The sequence below is a fragment of the Battus philenor genome, unplaced genomic scaffold (assembly GCF_028537555.1).
Source record: "Battus philenor isolate CCGP_79_NKW_IND1 unplaced genomic scaffold, ilBatPhil1.0.hap1 SCAF_18, whole genome shotgun sequence".
Taxonomy (NCBI): Eukaryota; Metazoa; Arthropoda; class Insecta; order Lepidoptera; family Papilionidae; genus Battus; species Battus philenor.
This window is the reverse complement of record NW_027181680.1, coordinates 3,975,469-3,991,682: the sequence shown is the minus strand read 5'-3', so window position 1 is coordinate 3,991,682 and position 16,214 is coordinate 3,975,469. Positions and strand designations below refer to the sequence as shown.

General features: G+C 30.9%; 1 protein-coding gene across 1 annotated transcript in view; it reads left to right on the top strand.

Moving 5' to 3' along the window:
• Positions 1 to 887: 887 nt before the first annotated feature.
• Positions 888 to 16,214, top strand: part of LOC137920494 (atrial natriuretic peptide receptor 1-like) — a 112,472-nt gene continuing 97,145 nt past the window's right edge. The window contains exon 1 of the mRNA XM_068763863.1: positions 888 to 1,086. The gene's annotated coding sequence lies outside the window, so the exon portion shown is untranslated. The remainder of the gene's footprint in view (positions 1,087 to 16,214) is intronic.

Here is a 16,214-nt window from a genome sequence, read left to right as displayed (position 1 = left end):
CTAATTAAAGTGTGATGGATTTCTTAAGCGATAATAAATCTTGTGCATGAATTTTTCTACTACTGTATTAAAAATGCTGTAAAAGTCACAACAGAGTAAAAATCATAAACTGTTTTGTTGTCGGTTCTCTTATGGGTTTTTGGAACTCTCGTAGCTTTGAAACGAATGTTGGCACATGGGGGAAAGTCAATCTAATTCTAATTTATGTCAAATTGGGCTCTTCGATCTTTTTTGCCTCGACTTACACAAGTGTTCGCTATAGATTATCTTATTTGTGTAATAAAACGAATAAATTATTGACTGAATTAAATTGACAAACAAGTACGCGTATATAAATGGAATTTTATATATTATAGGAAATTGTTTATTCGCCTTATTGATTTAAATTCTAAATTTCAAACTACAGACTTAAGGCTTTAGTAAATGTTTGGTTTTTAGCAATACTTGATATAATAAATAAAGTTGTGTACGAAAATAGAGTAGTGGACGCTCCCAGTTCGTAGATTTAAATGTATTTATGGATAGAATAGCGACGAGGTTGTATTTATGAATTTAAACATAAAGTGGAATACATTATTTTAAACATACAAAATATAGTAACTCAACAAATCTGATGCAAGGCTTAATTTTGAAACTATAAAGTCGAAAATTTCGTAACGCGTAAAAAATAATTAATTTCGAATCGATCCAGGTATATTTAAACCTGTTTAAATGAAATAAAAATAAAGTATCGTGACTGGTGTTATTTTTGGAAATTTTTATTTAGATGGTCTATCAGAAACCGGTCGTTGAAAGGTTGTATTTTAATTGTAATTTCGTTCTTTCCGCGGAAAACGTCGGAGGCGGTTCCACAGTCAGTCTCCATCTTGTCGCGCGTGGGACTGTACGCGTCGCACGGTTATTTGCGCGCCAAATTACATCGCGATACTCGAGCATTAGTTATTAAAATAAGATTGTGACGTTGGAATATATAATTGTGCTGTGTTAAACTTGATTCTACAAGTTTGTGTTTTTGTGTTGTTTAAAAAAAAAAGTTGAAAATAATCATTGGTTTTTGTTACGTTACGAAACATTATTAATTCAAAGGTTATTATGCGATGATCGTGGTTTTTGTATTTTTGTTTTATTAAATTAATTCTAGATAATTCAAATATTAACGTCAATACGAACTAACTTTATCTACTTCACTTTTTATTTTTTATTATACTTATTCCGGTATCTCTCAGTGAAAAAAATAATCTATAACATATTTAATTTAAATTAATGTAAATTTTATGCAGGATTTTCTTTTGATTAATAATAGATTATTTATTTATTGAAATAAATAGTTTATATAATATTAAAACGCATAGATAAGAAACAAAAGTATGTGTACATGCATCGACATATTAACTATTGCCAGAATTAAAAAAAAGAATGGTAAGCAATGAATTCAAATTTACGTCAGCTTATAACAAAAAATGTCAGGCGTCTATGTATAATTATTATCATATTCTGGAGGTTAAAGTGAACAGTGAATTCAATGTTTAACAATAAAGCATTGTTTAGTGAATATCAAATAGTAAATGTAATAACCCTAAGTAACACACACACACACACACACACAAACATATATATATAAATAAATATTTAACTATTTACTATCTATCTTTGCACACTTTGATATGTCTGAAGTAATTGACTTGTTCCATTCGAATATAGAATAAATTCATGTAACATATTTCACCTTATTCAGCATGTCATATATAACTTGTATATATAAACTTGTCAATTTATTAGGATTTATTTTCATACATAAAACGTATCGACGTTACTAAAGACCCGAGGCACTACGGAACCAATATCAAGTCCTTAGGGACGTACGTTGTACAGTCTCCAATATTGACAAATAAGATCCATGCGAGTGGTGAAAATTGATTGCTACTGCGAAGATTATATGTATATTTGTTACTTTGTACATTGCAAATATTTTACTCAGTCTGTGCCAATATCTGAAGATATTTGTTGCAATATAATATAGAGGAGAATATATTTTTCGCAGATTTTTTAACCTCGTTTTGTTCTTATAATTATATTGTTTATAGTGTTTAATTGTTTGAGAGGCTACATTCGCTAGCCATGTTCGGATTGTTTTATATAAATCTTTTGAATCTATTAAGTGACATACAAAGGATTATATATGTTACAAATGTAAAACCTTGAAAGTTGTGAGTATATAAAGTAATGTGTTCACTCTGGAATATGTTATATTGATTTATTTTATCTATTGGAATTCGACAGGCCACTACACAAACAGACAATAATTAATTTTAGTAAGTAGTGTTACGAGTTTTAAAAACGCTTTTCTCCCTTCATTATACCTGAAACCGTTGGTTTTTGAAAATAGAAGCAGCGTTCATTTAAGAATGCTTCGTATCGCAGGCCACTACGTTCACGATAGTTGTTAAAAAATAAATCTTGCACGTTCGAATTTCAATTCGAATGAGGATTTGAATTCGGACGCCACCAGTATTCTACCGTCGTCTTTACATTTGGGCTTCTTTTTGAGGAACATAAAGTGCACGGGTGTAACATATACGTTGACTGAATCAGTCTGTGTATAAGATTGGTTACATTGTTTTTCTTCAATGTTAGTGGTTGACATAGTTTAAAAAAGTACGCACCTGCTGGAAATTGCACATCTTATATATGAAAATAAGTCTCGTTCCTAAACCAGGGTAGAACAGGTTTGTGGCGTCTGTGGCGACCTTTAACATAAAAAGATCGCACCAACGCTAAATGCACTAAACGCACGCTTCTTAATTATTGGTAATATCCGGTTGTTAACTAACTTAAAAAACTAACTTAACGTTGCAAATGAGTTGGCAAAAAAAGCGTGCCTTTAGCACCCGTGCATAGTTAACAATGAACATTGGCGTAAGGTAGGTGCAATCTTATTTATCTAGAATGATTTTGAATCAATATTTGTTTCATTAATAATACTAATGAACACTTCTAGTTGTACTTGTAAGCATGAACACTTTAAATATACATAATAAAAAAAGGGAAGAGCGATATACAAAATACAGACGACAATTCGTTATCGAAAAGACATATGCTAATTTTTTCAAACAATTTATACAAATGAAATACAAAAATAATTGTCAACATAATAAAACGTAATAGGGACACTATTACGTTTTATTATTTGAATGAACTAATGTTTTATTTATTTATTTACACGCATTGTGCAATAACAAAATTAATGTCTCGTAGGAATTTTCTGCACGTGAAACACGAGTAAAGCAAAGATAACTAGTAGTCGTTTTAGCTCATAGACGTCCACTGCAAGGTCTTCCCTCAAAGATATCTATCAGGGATATGACATAATCGCCACCATAGGCAAGTGGGTTGGTGTTCGCAATGTTGTACTGCGATACGCAGAGGGCGCTACTGCCCATCTTCGCAATTTTCTAAGATAGTGTGCCAAAAATCTCTCTCTAAATATATATATATATTTATATATATATACACACACACTTATATATACACATATATATCTGTATATATATATATCACTATGTACTATAAATTTATAACAAATGGGTAGAGCACTCATTATCTAATTACTAGTAAACACATGAATAGGACGAAACAATATTTACATGAATTACACATTGACTTTTACATGTATCATGTAATATACAAGTAAAGTGACGATAATTACGCCAATGCTTCCGCCGTATCTAGAATCTTCTTATTGAATATTTAACGGATTGTTGACTCTCTAATTTGAAGGGTGAGTATATTGTAAAGTAAGTTTGATTATTGTTGATTTCTATCGTGAGTTAGAAAATTGCAAGTATACAGTTTAGTAGAAAGGTGAACTATTTGACACAAGTAAGAAATACAGTAGTTATTTCTCTACATATAAGTTAGGACGTTATCATATACAAATATAAAAAAAGAATTCATTTTTTCCTTGGCCACGAGATAATTTAAAAACGACTTGTCTGACTTCATTTATCTTTTCTTAAGTTTTATAATATTGCGGCTTGCATTTCTAATTGTGTAAGTGTGGAATCAACCTTGTTTTCTGAAAATCAAAGGCTTATTAGTTTGCCTATCGCCGATTCCCGTATTGTAAAGGTATCAACAGTTTTTTTTTACGCACCAGAATTTCCATCAAAATCATTATAAGAAATACTTGAAGAAAAACTTATTTTCCGTTTATAAAGTTTCGTATTTATTATTCATATCTAAAATAGGGCGTCTATGGGGTTAACTAGCATAGAATTTAAAAAACACGTTGCTTTTTAAAGATAAGTGTAACATATGAATAAAAAAGACCTCTTGTAACATATTGTTACATAGATTTTGTGTAACAAAAGTATCCTTGTTACATTATCCTCACCTGACCTCAAGGGTTAGAGCAGACGGCTTGTGGACCTTTACGTTTTCCGAGAATGATTTGTATCTACGGCTTAATTAGTTCTCCGTGCCGAAACCGTAGACGAGGGAAAGCACTTATAAAAATAATTTGACTTAAACATTTGATTTGTTGCTTCATTATTAACTTGCGACGATATAAATGTACGTATATAAATGACACTGGTTCGTTTTAATAAGAGAATTAAAAATAAGAAAAAATATTATAGCAATATTTGAATTTTCAAAAACTTATTGGCGACTATTTCTACACTATTGAATCTTGTATGAATGGATTACCTCAAGATTACTACGTACAAAAATTGCATTAAAATTAGTAATGAATAAGTCTTATTATATAAACAAGTATATAAATATAACATTATAAAACATACGACATAATTAACAACTAAAAAAATTATCGTTCTATATTTGAAAAAACTTCTAATGTATGATAAAAGATTAAGATTTACTAGAGATGTTAACATCCCTTCAAAGAAAAAAGAAGAATTATATAAGTTACAAAGTGTCAGTTAATTATTTATTAAATAATATTTCATTAGAATTACATAATCACCGTCATCATTTCAGAGATAGGACATTCACTATTGGACATAGGCTTTTCCCGCATATTTACAATAAGAACCATAAAACTCCTGTCATCTGTCCTATTCTACGTGGCTTGCCCACTACAACTGCAACTTACACAATTCGGGGTTATGTTGCTTAAGTAAGAAAAGGACCAATGTTTAGCCACTTCCTGCACTCAGATGCGAGTAATTTGGCGGTGGCGGTTGTGTGATTCGCATTGTTTGTCGCATACGCATTTATCAGCGGGCTGGTGGGCGGTGCATTTCATTGCACGACTACCACTGCATGTGCGGAAGTGGCTAAATATTGGTCCTTTTCTTACTTAGGATGGACTTCCGCGAGGTAACGCCTGATTCCATTAAATATTTATGTTACTTACTTTAGATCGTCTACGCATTCTAACATTTTTAATTCGATCTCATAGAGAAATTTCAAACATGGCCCTTTTCATAGTTCGTTGAGCGACTGTCCGCTTGCCAATTGCGCCCAGACATTAAAACACAAAGTAGCATATAAATATATATACAAACACTTATTTTGTAACAAATAAAAACATAAAAATGAATACATAAGGAAAAACATGCCATTCTAAACTAGTAAAAAATAATGTAGCGAATAATGTAATTTTTGATAACACCGTATGATATATGTTATTTAACAAAAATAGAATTAATTCACCAATAGATAGGACATAGCATAACAGATAATATTTTAAAACTTACAAATATTTTAATAATAACGACGCCCTTTGTTTAATATTGTACGATCGTAAATATACTTAATGTACCAGTTAATGGAACGTATTCTGCACTTGGCACGACTTTTCGGTGCCGTTGACTGTATATTTGAGGTCTTTATATGTATATTTGAGGTCTTTTCATTATCAAGTTTATTCGGTCAGGATACAGGATGATTGATTTTAATTGTAAAAGCTGTGATTTAGCCCCTGTATAAAGTGATCATTCTAAAATATATTACACAATTTTATATTGAAATGCGACAGTTCTTTAATTAAAATTCTGAACGAACAAATTATAAGCAACACTTAATTTAAATATAAAGTAATCCTATGAAAGTTCTGACAGCTTTTCTTTTTATCATTACAACATTTATAAATTCTAAAAGTATTGATTTTTGAATAATAACGCATATTTTAAATGACCGCAAATGTGCTAAACATTCACCCCTTAAAGCTTTTACATTCATAAACAATCATCCTGTAGAGCAATGTTACCTTGTAAACACAAGGCCGTTTTTTGCCCATATAAATAAACACATCTATTGTAGGTTTTCTGTTAAAAATTTCTTAAATTTAAAATTTTAACTGTCGATAATAATCATGTGCGTTGAGGTTTTTGTTGGTTTTCCACATCTAGTTTGTATTTAAACAATGCTTGTGAATTGTTTTGCATTATCAGATCATGGTTCGACAGATAATAACGGGAAAAAAATTATATGTTACTTGATTAACAATGATTTAATTATCATATATTTATACCGTCTGTAATACGGACATGTAACCGCTGTTATTGAAAGTACATATGATTATACAAATTTCATACGGCCGCATTATGATAATGATTTTGAGACATATTTTTATGTTATCTATACTTACGAATATTTTTTTTCCTTTTTATTTTGATAACATAAAGAAAATGTTTAATATTCATCGACCGGCGACATACCATGATTGCCATATTTAGTAGGCAGTATTGGCAATCGCAGTGTGATATTATAATACGTAGAGTACGCTGTTGCTATCCTCTAGAAATCTATTAATAAGCAATGATAATCCTCTATAAATAAGACACAAAGTGTGAATTATACAAAATTGTACCTCGGATTCGTACCCGCAACTTTCTGCTCGCCTTAATGTTTTTATTACACCATAAATAATCACCACCATTTCGGTTTCAGCCGTAGGATGTCCAATGTACATAGACCACTTCTATCGAGATTTCCAATAAGACCGGTTGAAAGCGGGCTTCATCCATATTTTTCCGACGAACTTATCAAAGTATCTCTTTATCTTGTAAGTCTATGTCCTGAGCGAACTCGCCGGTTAATGGTCTCTACTTCAGAACTTTAAGTATCCAAAGGCTTTGTGTTCTGCATGCGATGTTACCTGCGCACTGTCACTTTAATCCGCTGGACTATATTTGTTACCGGTCATCTACGGATGTCCTCATTCGATGTTGTAGAGAAATCCAGACAATGTCCCGTAGTAAGGGATCACGTGTGCCGTAAGTCATGAGGAATACTAGATCGTAAAATTCGTCGATAGTCAAAAATTATAGTACAACAGTATAGCATAAACAGATTTAATGATATAAACACTACAGCGCATTAAACACAACGGGCCTGTGAAAGGTATACATCCCGCAGCTGTTCTGCGGTCCCATACTGAATATGTCCATTTGCGGACACGCAAAAACTAGGATACTATACTCTTCGGAATAATACGTTCTATAATAATGTACTAGATAATGTTTTCTTTGATATCTCCTTTTTAAATATTTAATTTTAACTTTGATTACTTAAATTGTTCGATTTGTTTTATTTTTATTTTTCCTTTCAGCCGATAGAAGCCCACTGCAAGTCATAGACCCTAAAGGTCGTCACATTGACACTCTAGCTATATCGTCGGTCAACCTAGGGAGTACACTTACTTTACTTATTTTGTTTTCTAGTTTGGTTTCTTTGTATCGATTGTCATATAAATACATTTAAAAAACTTTTAAGTTCAACGGTTTTTTGATACCCATATTGTGGTGGTTGTGGAAAAATATGTACCTAGTCCGCCATATTGGAACGGCGTCCATCTTGAATTTTATATTTTGACAAAATCAATGTTTTACTAGTGTAGCCCTTTCATTTGATACCCATATTGAGGGGGTTAAGGAAAAATATGTAATCCGCCATTTTGTATCGGCGGCCATTTTAAATTTTTAATGTTATTGATTTTATTATATTGTATTGTCATCTTAATTAAATGTGTGTACCAAATTTCAGATCAATTTGGCAACGGGAAGGTGCTTAAATTTCAATTTCTAATTTTGACCCAAATAAATAAACAAATAAATTCCTTACGGGTCGAACTAAATAAAACCGTTTAAAAATTAAATTAAGTAATGCTTGTAGATTGTTCTTTGGCGGTAAATATACTAAACTATTACTCCTGATTGCATTACAATAAGAGATTATTCAAAATGTTATAATTTAGATAATTCTCATAACTTAGAATTATATACGTGTACATCAGACACAATGTAACAAAACAATCCTATCAAATTAACAATTATAATGAGTTAACGCAACTTTAAAAGAGGCTTTTGTGTGTTTTAATCTTTAACATTCGTCGACTAATTACTTAAATCGTTGACTTATTATATTTTTAACAATTTTTTTTCAATTACATTCTAAAATACTATCTGTACTTAAATTAATGTTTGTAATCTTACATGATTAAGGTAAGTAGCGTAGAAAAAATTTAAATAATCTAAAATGCACATACATAAATAACTTCTTCTCCTAAATCATATTTTCATTACTGAAGATAGTGCTTCCTAAAAAGTCGATAACGAGCGTTTTAAATACCTTCCTAACGTCTGATTTCCTCAGGATATTAATAATAGGGAGTCCCGTTAATAGTTTGATTTGGTCATACCAGTGGATAGGTGATTCTTCCTATTCTCTGTTGTTTCTTCATTTCATACACGACACGTGGACACGTCTGTCTTAAAATGCCTTGATAGAAATATTGTCAAGTTTTTTAAAAACTGTTATATTCTCCGCTTTCTTTAGAGCACTAGTGATGAGGATTCATGTTATTAACTTCATTTGATCAGACCGGTGAGGTAGATGATGTACGATGTCCCTTATCGTCTACTATCCTACAACTAATAATTTAATGTAGTTTAATTTACGACTAGTCACAAAACCTATTGCGGAGATCCTATTGTTTATATTAAATTAGTCCAGGTTTGACTAGTGGATGCCATTTTACTCATTAAATCACATTTCAAAGATCTCAATGTTTTTCCAGTCTGCTGCATGGATTGACCATGATTTAGAGATATAAACGCATATCGAGGTACTGACATTCTTAGGAATCACAATTTGATTGCAACGAAGATGTTTGTCTTATCAAATTATCAACTTTTTGGTTGTAGAAATCGGTCTTATTTACCAATATCTTCGCTTCTTTTTGTGCTTTCCTTACCGCTTTTGGGAATTATAGAGTGTCCCAACTAATTATGAAGGATTGGCGCCGAATTAAAAGACCACACACTTATTGGTCCAGATACATAAACCCATTGACGAGCTCTAAGCTGCAGTCTTGGTTTAGTTTTCTCATGGGTGTGTGTTGTTTAGTTCGATCAAACTTTTGCTTCTGTTTCATTATTTCGCTTATTATATGTTAACTGTAGTTGTTATTATTAACACCAGTGGGCTATGATACTTTAATTACAATAAGAAGGATATCAGACAGTGAAGCTACTATTTTTCTAACCTGCTATAAATATACCAACCGATTAGGATATTACGCATCGCATGCCCGAAGTAACGAAAACAAGTTTTTATCGTGTAATTTAAGACTGTTCCACATAAAGTAGAATCTAAAAATAGATAAAAAAATCATATGCCAAATACAAACATACAACAGGTCTTTTAGTTTAAAAGAACAGGAAACTAGCTTGTTTGGACAAGATAATACAATATTATAAAATATATTCATTTTCCCTATATGACATTATTTGGTCAGGTTACGAAAAAGGATAAACACCGTATTGAGAGATTTATGGTAGAGTGAATAATCGAAATTAAGGAAATGCTCTTGTTTACGATGGACGGATCAAATGAAAGTATTCGTGAATTCATCTCCTAAACAGGCTTAGAGAGAATTAGCGAAGGGCTTTAAAAAGGCTTTACAATAATCTCTTCATCTAAACTTTACAATGAGCATACAATAAACAAAGTGTATTAATCGTTAAAAGTTTACTTCACTATATTTATCTCTTAAGCCAATAATAATGAAATAACGAAAGGTTTATGCATCTATTATTTGCAAGTTTCAGATACTTTGATTGTTTCTGTTTAACTTAAGACAAGTCGACTTCAAAATGCCAAGGTATTGATTTCTATTTAATCTGTGATTTATCACGTAATTGACTAAATTTTAATCTGTATTTTTATGGCAAAGATATTGAAACTCTAGTTTTCATCAATACATTAGATAATAACATTATCTAATGTATTGACTGTACTGTTGTAATGTATTGTACTTACTCTAGTATTCTACAGTTAATGAAAATGCATTTAAACCTCCTTATCATAAATATATTCTAACTCATATAGCATATTTTTCCATTGACCTCAGTTAACCGCGTAGAGAGACGAGGTCAAATATCAGTCTTTTTGCACGGAAATTTGATTACATAGTTAATTATAATAATAAATACGTATTGTATGTTTTTTGACACATGCATTCTTATAATTACTTGAATAATTTGATTTCAAAATATTATATTACTAAATCTTATGCAATAAACAGTAAAGTAGAATTTGATTTTTTCTTAAAAAGAAACTGAAGATGAGCCAAAAAATAAATTGTATTTTATTTTTTCCTTTTCTTGCCAAATATGTTAAAAGAGAATATCACTACTGACTCATTACGATGTCTCTGAAACCATAAATCTTATAGACTTGAAATTTAGTTGAAATATTCCTTTCACTCAGCTAAGATCGTTAGGCACTCTACCTGTAAGGGAAGATGAGGGAGCGTTCATTAAGATCGAAGAGTGGGAGGTGGAAGGTTTTATATCTAGTTTTGATGATATATTATATTATCTGTATAAAAAGAATCGCTTTTTACATTGAACACGCGATGATTTTCAAACGATTTTGTCAATTTTATTCATGTTTAAAATATTAAAAAAAATGCGAGAGACCTTGAGGAATTTCATAAATATATTGACTATTGAAACAGCTCAATATGAACTTCGACAGATTTACAGTTCACTTTGAATTTCCAATGTTTGACCGCGCCTTAAATTTATATTGTCGTCTATCAGCTGCATCGGTTAGTATTTATTGATCACAGAATGATTCTAATTATTTTACATATTTTAGTTAATAAATGTTACATTAATTACTGAGTGAAACATTACTAATTCTTGGCGGTAAAAAGTCTGCAGCGACAGTTAGTGTAGAAATAATAAATATTCATAATGAACCATAGTATAGGAAGAAATTGCGATAACGATAGATAATAGACGTAGTTAATTAACAAGATAAAATAATTTCCACACTCAGAGCTAATACAAACAGCAGTATCGTAAAGGAAATGTATGGAAATATTTATGACTATATATCATTAAAGAAACACAATAAACTAACAAAACGCAGACAAACAATTCGTTATAACTCGGCTGAAGTAATACGTTTTGCTAGCGCAACAAATGGCCTTTGTTAGAAAACAAATAGATGGGTACAAACAAATTAACGAGATTTCCTAAGTTGTCGCAGCAGGTAAATGAAATGCTTCCGCCCAGAGCGCTGTCTACCCCGCATTTATGAACCGGTTTGAATATACTTTTCAATTTTTCTATATAACAAACTGATAAATCTGTTTTCAATTATGGTGAACAATTTTAATGAAATCAATTTTATTACAAAAAATGTCGAATTCTTTTTGATAATTATACAAAGACGTAGACACTACGCGATTACATTAAACACGAAAACAATTTACATTTAACACATTAGCGGAACGTTATAAAATAAAGTAACATTCCGGTTTTAATTTAAAGATATTTCTTTATAATTTAAACTAAGTAATGAACGGAGTGCTCTTTATAAATGCAATTTAACTTCAAAGGGAATGAATTAATTTTAATATTTATTTGTAGCTGTACACGGAAGAAGGTTCCACGAAAGACGTATTAACTAAAAATATAATTTTCATTACGCTTTAAGAAAAAATAATATCGCGTAAATCATTTAGTAACAAATATGTCATGGCCCAGCGGATTACCATGTTGAAAGCAGTAGCCAGGCTACATAATGTGCAGGTGAAATGGCCGCGGGGACATTAAGTTTTTGGGAACGGAGTCCACAGATCGTCTAATCATAAGGATAGACTTTATGGAGGTCGTCAAGACACTTGATACAGACCACTTCAAACCGGTTCTATTGGTTCTATTAATCTAATGGGGAGATCTATGTTCATCAGTGAAAGTCTTACGGTTGAAATAATGATGATGATGATAGCGGAATACATAAATATTATACTAACGTCTTATAATTTTAATAATTTATGTAAATAGTATATATATATAGATATTTAAATATGTGTTTTATGTTATATTTATACATCTTTACACTAATGACTACTATTAACCTCTATTTGTTTTATTTTTGTGATTGTTTTTAATCTTTATTATTATAATCCTTCTCATTTTGATTTTTTAATTATTTTCTCTTTTATAATATTTCTTATTTAAGTTACCTTCGGAATTTGTCCCTCCTTCTTAATATCAGTTTTAAAGCAACGAAACTCACGGAGTTGTACTGGCTCGGGCTGCTACATGCTACTATTTTATCTAATTGGTATATTATAGTCAAGCATGGCTAATACACTACGTTTGTCTAGTTATGTCAGTTTTTTAATCTACATAAATATCTGCACCGCCCATAAGTTTATTAGGCAAACAACCTCTGAATGAATCCGCAGTTAAACTTTTTTTTAAAAAAAGAAAGGTGCAAATAAATTAATAAAGAGACCTACCCTTTAATTTTAATTCTATAATTTTATTGTGATTTTCAAAACTGATTAAAATACCGGACGATAAATATTGCACATCGACCTTTAGAAAGGGACAGTCGGCTAATTACGGCTTCGTAGAGCGTTATCTCTGTCGCACGAAATACAAAACGCTACATAGGTACAAAGATAATGCTCTACGAAGCCGTATTTAGTCGATTGTCTCTTTCCGAAGGTCGATGTGCAATATTTATCACCGGGTACTGTATATATGTGATATCGTGTGACCGCATGTAAAATTTTTATTTAAATTTAGATAAAGTTATACATAAACTTTTCATCCTCTCAGAGTGAACCGACATATTACAAAATTTATTGTATATTTTATTATTAAAAAAATTAAAAACTGAATACTTATTTTTAATCATTATTTAAGTAAGTTTAGTTTTATTTAAACAGTACATTTAATGTATTGTTTGATAGCTTACTATTTATAATGTTAAAGTAATTAACTTTCAAATATGCGTGTAAATGCCAACTTAATAATGATATTTTAAAATTAAATTTGGAAGGAGAAGGACACCGGCATCTGTATTACTATATATATATGTTTATAACTTGTGTATTTGGCAACGATTTGCTACAATTACATATCGTTATTTTAAATAAATAAGGATACTTCCTTAAATTCGTCAAATGACAATATCGTGTAGCGCATTTAGCAGTTTATTTTCGTTATCTCTTAATGTCAATGGAGCAATTATTTCATGAGACCGTAGAGTGCTTCAGGTGGACGTGCAATTAACGTTTCCACGGTATATATCTGTAACATTATTAAAATTATTTCGATTGAAATTCAATTGCAAGGATATAATGAGATTTCAATCTGCTAAATAATATTTACATATAAATTATTATGCTAAACGCATTAAGTAAATTTTTGTTTTTAAATTAGAACATCTGTTAGTAGTGTACGTATGTTTAATATTTTCTTGATACTTTGTCATAATTAATCTATTTTTTACTGTCAGAATAAAGTTAATTGGAAATAAATAAAATACAGGATAAAATGAAACAATATTTATTACGCATATTTATAACATATACGACAGTGGCTACAACCAGTTGAATCGATTTAAGTTATTATAAGTGAGAATCGTCCAAAAATAATGCACATATATTTTTGTATGTAAATTGGGATACGATACCGCGGTAATTGGTGCTTATCTTCTTGTTCGTATGCAAATGGTAATGCAGTTACGTTCATAATGTTTGTTGTACAGCCCTTCTCGAGATTTCTTGAGTGATCTCATCTGGTCCATCCATCGTAAAAGCTACATGAACTATACATAATATGGAGCCATACACTGCAACCTGGTCAATAAATCTGACTATACCATCGCCTTTCTTTACCATAATGTCGCTAAAATATTAAAAAAATTACAATCAAAGTTACTAATAGAATTTCCTATATTTTCTTATTCTTTCTCTATCATCCCGTTCTAAATTATAATGAATTTAAATAAATCTAGAAAAATGTAATATTAATCTAGAATCAGAGTGATGTCTAGCTAATAATTTAAAGTGAACAATTGTCGAGAGGTCTTAGTTGAAACTCCTGAAGAATGTAGTCATCAATGCGATAGTTCACCCGCAATGCCCGCAACATGTTTTTCCAGTAAAACACTTTTAAGGAACTCTTTTATTATTAAGTTATTGCGCTGCAAAGCAAACTTGGAAATACTAGGTTTCTTAAAATATGAGTCTTTGTTGGTTTAGTTATAACACGATCTATTCGTAGATCTTTAAACTCAAGTAATTTTAGATAATAAAACGTGGAAAACACTAAGTGATATAATGAATGAATAATCTTTAAAAACATAAATAGAAAAAAAAAAACATTGTGTTTTTAGACCTTATTAATGTTCCTGCACAACAACACACAAAGATAGATCCTTTTTTTAAGTTATTTATGTATATAAGGTAAGATTTTAATAATATTTATAATTTTAATTGTTACTCTATGACCTTGTGACACCAAAGTTATGTACGAAAAACATATGATCGTATACGATCAATGTAGATGTACAAAAAACTTAATTTTGCTTATGATATCTTGTAAAACAACTTTGCAAATTATATTTTGATTTGAACAAAAAAAAAAACATTTATGGACACTTCGACATGTTTGCATTTATATTACGATACAGTTTTATAACTCCGATACATAATTGTATCATATATAGATACTGTGGATTCGATGTCGTCAAAAAGTATGTAAAGGCGCTTAATACAGATAAACCAGTCATCTAAATCGATTAAGAGCAGGCCGATCATATCTCTCTGTCTTAGGTCAGACAGTCTCATACTTAATAAAGGCAAGTGACGCCATAAACACAAGATTTCTTTTACGATATAATTAGATAAACCCAACTAGAATGTTCTCCGCAGACGCGGTCAAGCCTAACATACACGTATATGTATATAATACAATAATTCTCTCAACAATAATTTATTTACTAACGTATTATCTAAAACTAGCAAACTATAAATTAGTAAACTAATCAAAAGTTATTTTTAAAAATGTGAATATAATTTTATTAAAGCAATAATGTCAAGGTTGACTGATGACCTTTTTAAAGTCGACAGAAAACATGCAAGCTGCTTTCTATCAGTCTTATTGGAAACAATCGGAGAGTCCTGTCAGTAATGAACGACAAGCGGCTGAGTTGATGATGAAGATAATCATCATTTAAACCGATAGATATCAACTGCAAGGCATAGACAACCCTGGTGCCCGCATCCAAACTTTCCGCGACCTTGACCATTTTTCAGTTAACTTAGTCGTGGGCCTGCCCACGCCGTGTTTACTGGCTCATGATAGCTACTCGATAACTCGACCCTAACGGCTGTTACTTGCACGGGCAATGTGCTCCTCTAACAGCCACAAATAGGCAATTCTTCAAGCTACCTAGTTGAAATTAGTTCTTCTACGGATCTCTTCATCATTGATTAGATATCGTAGAGAGGCTCCGAACATAACGCTCTCCATTGCAATCCGAGTAACTTCCTTCTCACAACGACCACATCTCTGATCCATAGCTCACCGGCACCACACACAGATAGCAATATTTTTTTTATCGACGTAGGTTTGTATTTCCCAGTTTATTGTAATTGAAGCAACACGTTTTAGTGTGAACTGTATGAATGTTGCCATAATATTAATGGTATGTTATGTATAAGGGATACAGTCGGAGATCGTAAAATTCGTAAACGGTTTGTCCAATTCGGCAAATATTTTTTCTTATTTTTCTTAAGGCACGAGGAAGGTTATAATATATGGAGGTTACACAAGAAAACAGAAATAATTCGAAGGAAACAGTAAAAACAATATTATTCTTTCGAGTTGTAAGAATGAAAGTTGTGTTATGATATAATCAAATGAAATATA